This window comes from Dipodomys merriami, unplaced genomic scaffold, assembly GCF_024711535.1.
Source record: "Dipodomys merriami isolate MVZ:Mamm:240054 unplaced genomic scaffold, mDipMer1.0.p SCAF_75, whole genome shotgun sequence".
NCBI classification, from domain to species: domain Eukaryota; kingdom Metazoa; phylum Chordata; class Mammalia; order Rodentia; family Heteromyidae; genus Dipodomys; species Dipodomys merriami.
In genome coordinates this window covers 6,751,966-6,763,182 of record NW_027206346.1, presented here as the reverse complement: position 1 = coordinate 6,763,182, position 11,217 = coordinate 6,751,966, and positions in this window count along the sequence as shown.

The following is an 11,217-nucleotide window of genomic DNA, read 5'->3' as shown; positions in this document are numbered from 1 at the left end:
GGAAGAGGAGATGGAAGAGGAAGAGGAGATGGAAGAGGAAGAGGAGATGGAAGAGGAAGAGGAGATGGAAGAGGAGACCGGAGAGGAGATAGAAGAGATGGAAGAGGAAGAGGACATGGAAGAGGACACAGAAGAGGAGATGGAAGAGGAAAAGGAGATGGAAGAGGAGATGGAAGAGGAGACGGTAGAGGAGATGGAAGAGAAGATGGAAGAGGAGATGGAAGAGGAGACAGAAGAGGAAGAGGAGACAGAAGAGGAGATGGAAGAGGAAGAGGAGACGGAAGGGCAGATGGAAGAGGAGACGGAAGAGGAGACGGAAGAGGAGATGGAAGAGGAAGAGGAGACAGAAGGGGAGACGGAAGAGGAAGAGGAGACGGAAGAGGAAGAGGAGATGGAAGAGGAGACGGAAGAGGAAGAGGAGATGGAAGAGGAAGAGGAGATCGAAGAGGAGATGGAAGAGGAAGAGGAGAGGAAGAGGAGATGGAAGAGGAAGAGGAGAGGAAGAGGAGATGGAAGAGGAGAGGAAGAGGAGATGGAAGAGGAAGAGGAGATGGAAGAGGAGATGGAAGAGGAGACGGAAGAGGAGACGGAAGAGGAAGAGGAGATGGAAGAGAAAGAGGAGACAGAAGAGAAGATGGAAGAGGAGACGGAAGAGGAAGAGAAGAGGGAAGAGGAGACGGAAGAGGAGATGGAAGAGGAGATGGAAGAGGAGACGGAAGAGGAGATGGAAGAGGAAGAGGAAATGGAAGAAGAAGAGGAGATGGAAGAGAAGATGGAAGAGGAAGAGGAGACAGAAGAGGAAGAAGGAAAACACCAACCAACAGGAATATGATCAGGAAGTCGAGAGACACAAGGAAAAAGAGACCGGGAAGACCTGCTCTGTCTGTCTGTCTCTGTCCATCTGTCTCTCCATGTCTATCTCTCTGTCTTTGTCTGTGTCTGTCTGTCTCCCTATCTGTCTGTCCCTGTGTTGACATCTGTCTGTCTGTCTCTTATCTGTCTGTCTGTCTGCCTTTCTGTCTCTGTCTGTTATCTGTCCATTGGTCTCATGTCTGTCTGTCTGGTCTGTCACTCCCTGTCTGCCTCTGTGTCTGTCTGTCTGTGTCTGTCTCTTATGTCTGTCTCCCTCTGTCTGTCTCTTATCTCTGTCTGTCTGTATCTGTCTGTCTGTGTCCCTGTCTGTCTGTGTCTCTGTCTGTCTCTGTGTCTGTCTCTGTCTCTTATCTCTGTCTGTCTGTGTTGACATCTGCCTGTCTCTGTCCATCTACCTCTGTCAGTCTCTCCCTGTCTCTGTGTCTCTGTCTGTCTGTCTGTCTCTGTCTGTGTCTCTCTGTCTCTCTCTGTTATCTGTCCATTGGTCTCATGTCTGTCTGTCTGTTCTGTCTTTCCCTGTCTATCTCTGTGTCTCCATCTGTCTGTACATCTCCGTCTGTCTGTCTGGGTTTCTCTATCTCTGTCTCTTGTCTGTCCATCAATCTTGTCTGTCTGTCTGTTCCATCACTGTCTGTGTTGACATCTGTCTGTCTCCACATCTCTGTTTGTCTCTGTCTTTTGTCTCTGTCTGTCTGTGTTGACATCTGTCTGTCTGTTATCTCTGTCTCTCCCTGTGTCTGTCTACCAGTCTCATGTCTGTCTGTCTCTGTCCATCTGTCTCTTGTCTCTGTCTCTGTCCGACTCTCTTCCTGTCCGTCTGTGTGTGTACATCTGTCTGTCTGGATCTCTTCTGTCTCAGTCTGTCTCTGTGTGTCTTTCGTTTCTGTCTGTCCGTCTGTCTCTGTCTATCTGTCTTGGTGTCTCTTCTGTCTCAGTCTGTCTGTCCCCGTCTGTCTCTTGTCTCTGTCTGTCTGTCTCTCTGTGCCTGTGTCTATCTCTGTTGGTCTGTTCTGTCTGTCTGTCTGTCTTCCTGTCTCTGTCCATCTGTCTGTGTCTCTTCCTGTCTGTCTCTGTCTCTGTCTGTCTGTCTCTCCGTGTCTGTCCATCTCCCTTCATGCCTGTCTCTGTGTCTGTCTGTCTGTCCATCTGTCTCCTCTGTCTGCCCATCTGTCTGTCTGTGCCTGCGTCTGTCTGTCTGAGTCTGTTTCTTCTCTGTCTCTGTGTCTACATGTCTGTCTCTTCTGTCTGTCTGTCCCTGTCTCTGTCTGTCTGTCCCTGTGTCCGTCTGTCTCTTCCTGTCACTGTCTCTACATCTGTCTGTGTCCTCTGTCTGTCTGTCTTTGTCTTCCTGGCTCCATCTGTCTGTCTCGTCTGTCTCTCTCCATCTGTCACTTGTCTTTGTCTGTGTCTGTCTGTCTGTCTCTTGTCTTTGTCTGTCTCTGTGCATCTGTCTCTCCCTGTCTGTCTCTGTGTGTACATCTGTCTGTCTGTCCCTGTCTGTCTCTTCTGTCTCTTCTCTTTGTCTGTCTGTCTCTCTGTGTCTGTCTGTGCCAGTTTCTCTCACATCCATCTCTGTCTGTCTGTCTGTCTGTCTGTTCTGTCTCTGTCTGTCTGTGCCTGTGTCCGTCCGTCTCTTCCTGTCTCTGTGTCTATGTCTGTCTATCTGTCCTGGCTGAGTTTGTCTGTCTGTGACTGTGCCTGTCTGTCTCTTTGTCTCTTCTGTCTCTGTCCATCTGTCTCTTGTCTCTATGTCTGTCTGTCTATGCCTGTGTCTGTCTCTATCCGTTTCTCTTCCTGTGTGTCTCTGTGTGTACATCTGTCTGTCTGTCTGTCTGGGTCTCTTCTGTCTCAGTCTGTGTCTGTCTGTCTGTCTCTGTGTCTACATCTGTGTCCTCTGTCTGTCTGTCTGTCTGTCTGTCTGTCTGTCTGTCTGTCTGTCTGTCTGTCTGTCTGTCTGTTTCTGTCTTCCTGGCTCGTCTGTCTGTCTCTTCTGCCTCTCTCCATCTGTCACTTGTGTCTGTCTGTCTCTGTCTCATGTCTGTCTCTGTGTTGACGTCTGTCTGTCTGTCTGTCTGTATCTGACTCTTTTCTCTGTCGGTCTGTCTGCCCCTGCGTCTATCTGTTCTGTGTCTGTCCATCTGTCTCTCTGTCTCTGTGTCTGCCTGTGTCTGTCTGTCTCCCTGTCTGTCTGTCTCTTATCTCTGTCTGTTTCTGTTCTGTCTCTGTCTGTCTCTTGTGTCTGTCTGTCTATTCTGTCTCTGTCTCTTCCTGTCTGTCTCAGTCTGTCTGTCTGTCCGTCTACCTCTGTCGGTCTCTCCCTGTCTCCATCTGTCTGTCTGTCTGTTCTGTCTGTCCATCTATCTCTCCCTGTCTGTGTCTGTGTCTCCGTCTGGCTCTGTCTCTCATCTCTGTGTCTGTCTCTTGTCTGTCCATCAGTCTCATGTCTGTCAGTCTGTGTCTGTTCCCTCTGTCCGTCTGTCTCTGTGTCTCCATCTGTCTGTCTGTCTCATGTCTTTGTCTCTGTGTATATGTCTGTCTGTCTGTGTCTCTTCTGTCTCTTGTCTGTCCATTGGCTCTCATGCCTCTGTCTCTCTGTGTCTGTCTGTCTCTTCTCAGTCTGTCTTTCTGTGCCTGTGTCGGTTTCTTCTGTCTCAGTCTGTCTGTCTGTCCCCGTCTGTCTTCCTGTCTGTGTCTGTTTGTCTCTTTTCTCTTCTGTCTGTACTTGTCTGTCTTTTGTCTCTGTCTGTCTGTGTGACTCTTGTCTCTGTCCATCTGTCACTTGTCTCTATCTGTGTCTGTTTGTCCATCTGTCTCCTCTGTGTCTGCCCATCTGTCTGTCTGTGCCTGCGTCTGTCTGTTTCTTCTCTATCTCTGTGTCTACATGTCTGTCTCTGACTGTCTGTCTCTTCTTGTCTGTCTCTGTGTCTACATCTGTGTCCTCTGTCTGTCTGTCTGTCTGTCTGTCTTAGTCTGTTTCTTCTCTCTGTGTCTACATGTCTGTCTCTGTCTGTCTCTTCCTGTCTGTCTCTGTGTCTACATCTGTCTGTGTTCTCTGTCTGTCTGTCTGTCTCATCTGTCTCTCTCCATCTGTCACTTGTCTCTCTCTGTCTGTCCGTCTCTCTGTGCCTGTGTCTGTCTGTTCTCTTTGTCTGTCTGTCTCGGTGCATCTGTCTCTCCCTGTATGTCTCTTTGTGTACATCTGTTTGTCTGTCTGTCTGTCTTTTGTCTCTTCTCTTTGTCTGTCTCTCTGTCTGTCTGTACCTGTGTCTGTCTGTCTCTTCCTGTCTCTGTGTCTATGTCTGTCTATCTGTCCTGGCTCAGTTTGTCTGTCTGTGCCTGTCTGTCTCTTCTGATTCTATCTAACTGTCTCCGTCTGTCTGTCAGTCATGTCTGTGTCTCTGGCTCATGTCTGTCTGTGTCTCTCTGTCTGTGTCTCTTCTGTCTCTGTCCATCTGTCTGTCTCTGTGTCTCTGTGTGTGTGTGTTCTGTGTGTCTCCGTCTGTCTGTACATCTTCGTCTGTCTGTGTGTCTCTCTCTGTCTCATGTCTGTGTCTGTCTTTCCGTCTCTGTAACTACATCTGTCTGTCTCTTCTGTTGTCTGTCTGTCTGTTCTATCTCTATCTCTTCCTGTATGTCTCTGTATTCATATGTCTGTCTCTTGTGTCTTTCTGTCCGTCTGTGCCTGTTTCTGTCACATCCGCCTCTGTCTGTCTGTCTGTTCTGTCTGTGTCTGTCTTCCTGTCTCTGTCCATCTGTCTTTTCTCTGTCTCTGTCTCTCTGTCTCTGTCTGTGTCTGTCTGTCTCTATCCATCTGTCTCTCCCTATCTGTCTGTCTGTCTGTCAGTCTATCTCTGTTGGTCTCCCCCTGTCTCCATGTCTCCCTCTGTCTGTCTCTGTCTGTCTCTGTCTCATGTCTGTCTGTATGTTGATGTCTGTCTGTCTGTCTCAGTCTGTGTCTGACTCTTCTGTCAGTCTGCCCCTGTGTCTACCTGTTCTGTGTCTGTCCATCTGTCTCTCTCTGTCTGTCTCTGAGTCTGTCTGTCTCTTATCTCTGTCTGTCTGTCTGTCTGTCTGTCTGTCTGTCTGTCTGTCTGTCTGTGTCTGTTCTGTCTCTTGTGTCTGTCTGTCCTGTCTCTGTCTCTTCCTGTCAGTCTCTGTGTTCACATCTGTGTCTCAGTCTGTCTGTCTGTCTACCTCTGTCGGTCTCTCCCTGTCTCCATCTGTCTGTCTGTCAGTCTGTTCTGTCCCTGTCTGTTTGTCTCTGTCTGTGTCCGTCTCTGTGTCTGTCTCTTGTCTCTGTCTGTCTCTCTGTGCTTGTGTCTATCTCTGTCTGTTGCTGTCTCTCCATGTCTGTTCATCTCCCTTCCTGTCTCTGTGTCTACAGCTGTCTGTCTGTTTCTTGTCTCTGGCTGTCTGTCTCTTCTACCTCTCTCCATCTGTCACTTCTCTCTGTCTTTTCTGTCTGTCTGTCTCTCTGTGTCTGTCTGTGCCGGTTTCTCTCATGTCCATCTCTGTCTGTCTGTTCTGTCTCTGTCTGTGCCTGTGTCTGTCTGTCTCTTCCTGTCTCTGTGTCTCTGTCTATCTGTCCTGGCTCAGTTTGTCTGTCTGTGCCTGTCTGTCTCTTCTGTTTCTGCCATCTGTCTTTCCCTGTCTGTCTGTCTGTGTCTCTGTCTGTCTGTGTCTCTGTCTGTGTGTCTCTGTCTGTCTGTCCTGTCTCTGTCTGTCTCTCCCTGTCTGTCTGCACATCTTCGTCTGTCTGTGTGTGTCTCTCTCTGTCTGTCCGTCTCTGTGTCTACATCTGTCTGTGTGTCTCTTCTGTCTGTCTGTTCTGTCTCTGTGTCTTCCTGTCTGTCTCTGTTCACATCTGTCTGTCTCTTGTGTCTGTCCATTTACCTCTGTCGGTCTCTCCCTGTCTCCATGTCTACATCTGTCTGTCTCATATTAGTCTGTCTGTGTCTGTCTGTCTGTCTGTCTATCTTCCTGTCTCTGTCTGTCTCTTTTGCCTCTCTCCATCTGTCACTTGTCTGTCTGTCTGTGTCTGTCTGCCCGTCTCTCTGTGCCTCTGTATGTCTGTCTCTATGTCTATCTGTCTCGGTGCATCTGTCTCTCCCTGTCTGTCTCTCTTCTGTCTCTTTGTCTGTCTGTCTGTCTGTCTCTCTGTGTCTGTCTGTGCCAGTTTCTCTCACGTCCATCTCTGTCTCTCTGTCTCTGTCTCTGTCTGTGCCTGTGTCCATCTGTCTCTTCCTGTCTCTGTGTCTCTGTCTATCTGTCCTGGCTCAGTTTGACTATCTGTGCCTGTCTGTCTCTTCTGTCTCTGTCTCTCTCTCAGTCTCTGTGTCTCTGTCTGTCTGTATGTCTGTCTGTGTGTCTGTCTGTCCTGTCTCTGTCTCTCCCTGTCTGTCTGCACATCTTGGTCTGTCTGTTTGTCTGTGTGTCTCTCTCTCTCTGTGTCATGTCTGTGTCTGTCTGTCTGTGTGTCTACATCTGTCTGTGTGTCTCTTCTGTCTGTCTGTCTGTTTCTGTCATTGTCCATCCCCCCTCCCCCCTCCCCAGGACTAAGTACTAAGTACTCAGCACCCCATTTCCCCCTGGCTTCCTATCACCCATCACCCTCCTCCTCCTCCTCCTCCTCTTCCTCCCACCTCCATCAGCCCCCCCTCCCCGGGACGCGAACCCGGGGCCGGAGCTCCTCACCTACCTTTCCAGGTTGGGGGGTTCACTGGAGATCCGGGTCTCTTGGTTGGTCCTGGGGGGGGTGGGGAGAGGGGGTGGAGGTGGCTTTGAACCACGATCCTCCAGATCTCAGCCTCCTGAGCAATAAGGAAGGCTTGGCGAAGAATATGCCAACGACCGTCACCACCACAGTAACAAGAACAACAATAACAATAACCATTGTGACAATAATAATAACTATAATAACAATAGCAATGACAATAATAACCATGACAACAATAACAACTATAATAACAATAACAATGACAATAATAACAACGATAACAATAATAACCATAATACCCATAATAGTAATAACCATGGCAACAATAATAACTATAATAATAACAATGACAACAACAATAACAATAACAACCATCATGACAACAATAGCAGTAACCATAATAATAACCATCACCATAGTAACAATAACAACAATAACAATCATAACAATAACCCAAACATCATGACAACAATAACAATAATAACCACAATACCCATAATAGTAATAACCATGACAATAATGATGATCATAACCATCATATTAACAATAACAGTAACAACCATGATAGTAAAAACAACAATGTCAATAACAGTAATAATAATAACTATGATGAGAATAATAGTAATAACAATGAGGAGGAAGAAAAGGAGGAGGAGGAGGAAGAAGAGGAGGAAAAGGAGGAGGAAGAGAATGGGTTGGACCAGCCACAGGGGGCGTGGCTTCATGGATGGATGAATGGGTGGATGGATGGGTGGGTGGGTGGATGGATGGATGGGTAGATGGATGGATGGGTGGATGAATGGATGGATGGGTGGATGGATGGATGGGTGGATGGATGGATGGGTAGATGGATGGATGGATGGGTGGATGGATGGGTGGAGGGGCAGATGGATGGATGGATGGATGGGTGGTGGATGGATGGATGGGTGGATGGATGGGTGGGTGGGTGGATGGGTGGGTGGATGGGTGGATGGGTGGGTGGATGGGTGGGTGGATGGGTGGGTGGATGGATGGATGGGTGGATGGATGGATGGATGGATGGGAGGATGGGTGGATGGGTGGATGGATGGATGGGTGGATGGATGGGTAGATGGATGGATGGGTGGATGGATGGATGGATGGGGAGGAAGAGGAGGAGGAGGAAGAGGAAGAGGAGGAAGAGGAGGAGGAAGAGAGGAAGAGGAGAAGGAAGAAGAGAATGAGGAGGAGGACAGGAGAAAGAGGAGGAGGAGGAAGAGGAGGATCATGACACCCTGCACCCCTAAGGTGGGTTTTCCATTACCTCTGGGACCTGGGACCCTGGTACCCCAGATTCCTGTGACCTGTGACCCCTGCACCCCCTGAACTCTGCACCCCAGGACCTTTGCTCCCTGGGCTTTTCCCCTCTGAACTTGGGGGAACCTAGGACCCAGGACCCCCGTGACAGATGCCCTCCCTCACCCCCCAGATTGGTGACCTCTGATCCCTGCACCCCTGAACTTCCCATTCCCCCTCTTCCTGACTCCCTCACCCCTGAACTTTGCACCCCAGGACCTTGGCTCCCTGATCTTGCCCATGTCCCAGGTGTCCGCCCTCCCCTGACCTCTGTCTCCCCCCTCCTTGACCTTTGAACTCCTTTGCTGGCTGCACCCCAGTACCTTTGCTCTCTGGGCCTTTGACCCCCTCTTCCCAGGAATCCTTGTGCTTTTCCCCCAATGAACTTTGGGGTCCTGGGAACCCCAGGATTGACCATGTTTCCCCCTGCATCTCCCTGACCCCTAACCTCTCCTCCTTGACCCCCAGAACCCCCAAATCCCTACACCTCCCCCTTTCCCCCCTCCCAGGATCCCCTGTACCCCAAGATCCCCTCACCCCCCTCCACCCCTCGTCCAGGCCCCCTCACCTGGTCTGTCTGTCTGTCTGTCTGTCTCTCTGTCCTGTATCTCCAGACAGCACAGCACAGCTTGCGGGCTCCTCTTTTATCCGCCCAGGCCCAGATGTCCCCACCCCGTCACGCTGCGGCCTGAGCCTCAGCTCCGCCCCACACAGCCTGGGCTGAGGGGGGGTGTCAGTGGGAAAAGGAGGGAGGGGAATCAGGGAAGAAAAAGAGGGGGTGGGGGTCGATGAGAGGGGGATGGGGAGACCATGAATCCCCCCACCAGGCCAGGCGGGGAAGGGGGGGATGCTGGGGAGGGGGAGGGAGAAACGGCCGAAGAGAAAGTTCTGGAAGGAAAGAGAGAGGAGGAGGAGGAGGAGGAGGAGGAGGAGGAGGAGGAGGAGGAGGAGGAGGAGGAGGAGGAGGAGGAGGAGGAGGAAGAGGAGGAGGAGGAGGAGGAGGAGGAGGAGGAGAGGAAGGGGAAAAGGCCGGACCTGTGGGCTGGGGGGCACAGAGCTGAGAAAGAGGGGGTGTGGGGGGGCGGGGGAGGAGGGGGGATAGACAGACAGACAGACAGAGAGGAAACGCAGCCAGAAAGACAGAGGAATGGAGTCAGAGACAGACACACAGACAGACACACAGATGGACAGAGAGAGACAGAGAGACAGAGACAGACAGACACACAGACAGGCAGATAAACAGGGACAGACACACAGACAGACAGAGAGGGAAAAATAGACAGACACAGAGAGACAGACAGAGAGATACAGACATACAAATATAGACAGACAGACAGAGACAGACAGACAGAGACAGAGAGACAGACAGACAGACAGACACAGAGAGAGATGAACAGACAGACAGACTCAGAGAGACAGAGACAGACAGAGAGAATGACAGATGGACAGAGACAGAGAGACAAAACACAGACAGAAACAGATAAACAGAGAGAGACAGAGACACAGAGAGACACACAGACAGAGATGGAGAGACAGACACAAATACAGAGAAACACAAGAGACAGACAGACACACAGAGAGGCAGATGAACAGGGACAGACACAGACAGAGAGATAAAAATAGACAGACACAGACAGACAGACAGAGAGATACAGACAAATATAGAGACAGACAGACAGAGACACACAGAGATACAGACAGATAAATATAGAGACAGACAGACAGAGACAGAGAGAGAGACAGACAGACACAGAGACAGAGAGAGAGAGATGAACAGAGACAGACATGGACAGAGAGACAGACACAGAGACAGACAGACACAGATAGACAGAGACAAACAGATACAGAGACAGACGGACACAGAGAATGACAGATGGACAGACAGAGACAGAAACAAACAGACAGAGAGAGACAGATGAACACAGACAGACAGACTCACAGACATAGACAGACAGATGGACACAGAGAGACAGAGACAAATACAGAGAAACACAAGAGACAGACAGACACACAGAGAGGTAGATGAACACGGACAGACACACAGACAGAAACAGAAAAATAGACACAGAGCGATAGGCAGAGAGATACAGACAGACAGACACAGAGAGACAGATGAACAGAGACAGACATACAGAGACAGACATGGACATAGAGATAGACAAAGAGACAAATAGAGACCGAGAGACACACAGACAGGGACAGACAGACAGACAAAGAGACAGAGACAAATATATAGAGAGAAACACAGAGAGACAGATGAACAGAGACAGTCAGACACAGAGAGAGACAGACACACAGATAGAGAAAGACAGAGACAGACAGACAAACACACAGATACAGGGACAAACAGACAGAGACACAGACACAAACACAGAAAAATGGAGTCAGAGACAGACAGACAGACCCAGAAAGAGACAGAGAGACAGACAGACAGACATAGACAGAGACAGACAAATGGACAGAGAGACAGACAGACACAGACAGATAACCAGAGACAGACAGACACAGACAAAGACACAAATGGACATAGAGACAGACAGACAGACACAGAGATAAACAGACCGACGGAGAAACAGACAGACAGAAAGTCACAAAGAGAAATAGAGACAGACAGAAATAGAGATAGACAGACAGACAGACAGACACAGAGAGACAGATGAACAGAGACAGACAGACAGACAGACAGAGAAATAGACAGAGAAACAGACAGAGACAGATGGACAGACAAATGGACAGACAGAGGCAGACAGAGAGACAGACAAATGGACAGACACAGAGAGACACAGAGTTAGACAGGGACAGACAGACGTACAGACAGAACCATAGAGACAGACAAACGGTAAAAGAGAAAAAAGGAGTCAGAGACAGACAGACGGATGGACAGACAGACAGAGACAAATACAGAGTGAGACATAGACAGAGAGACAAACGGACAGAGACAGATAGAGATTGAGACACACAGAGACAGACAGATGAAGACAGACAGACACACAGAGAGACCGACAGATGAACAGACAGAGACAGACACAGAAAAATACAGAGAAACACAGAGACAGACAGACAGACACACAGAGACAGATGAACAGACACAAACAGAAACAGACAGAAAAATGGAGTCAGAGACAGACAGACAGACAGACAGACAGAGACAGAAAGAGACAGAGACAGACATAGCTAGCCAGACAGACAGATGAACAGAGGCAGAGACAGACAGACAGAGACAGACAGACAGATACAGAGACAGACACACAGAGACATAGAGACAAATGGACAGAGACAGAGTGACAGACAGACTGCAAAACAGAAAGAGACAC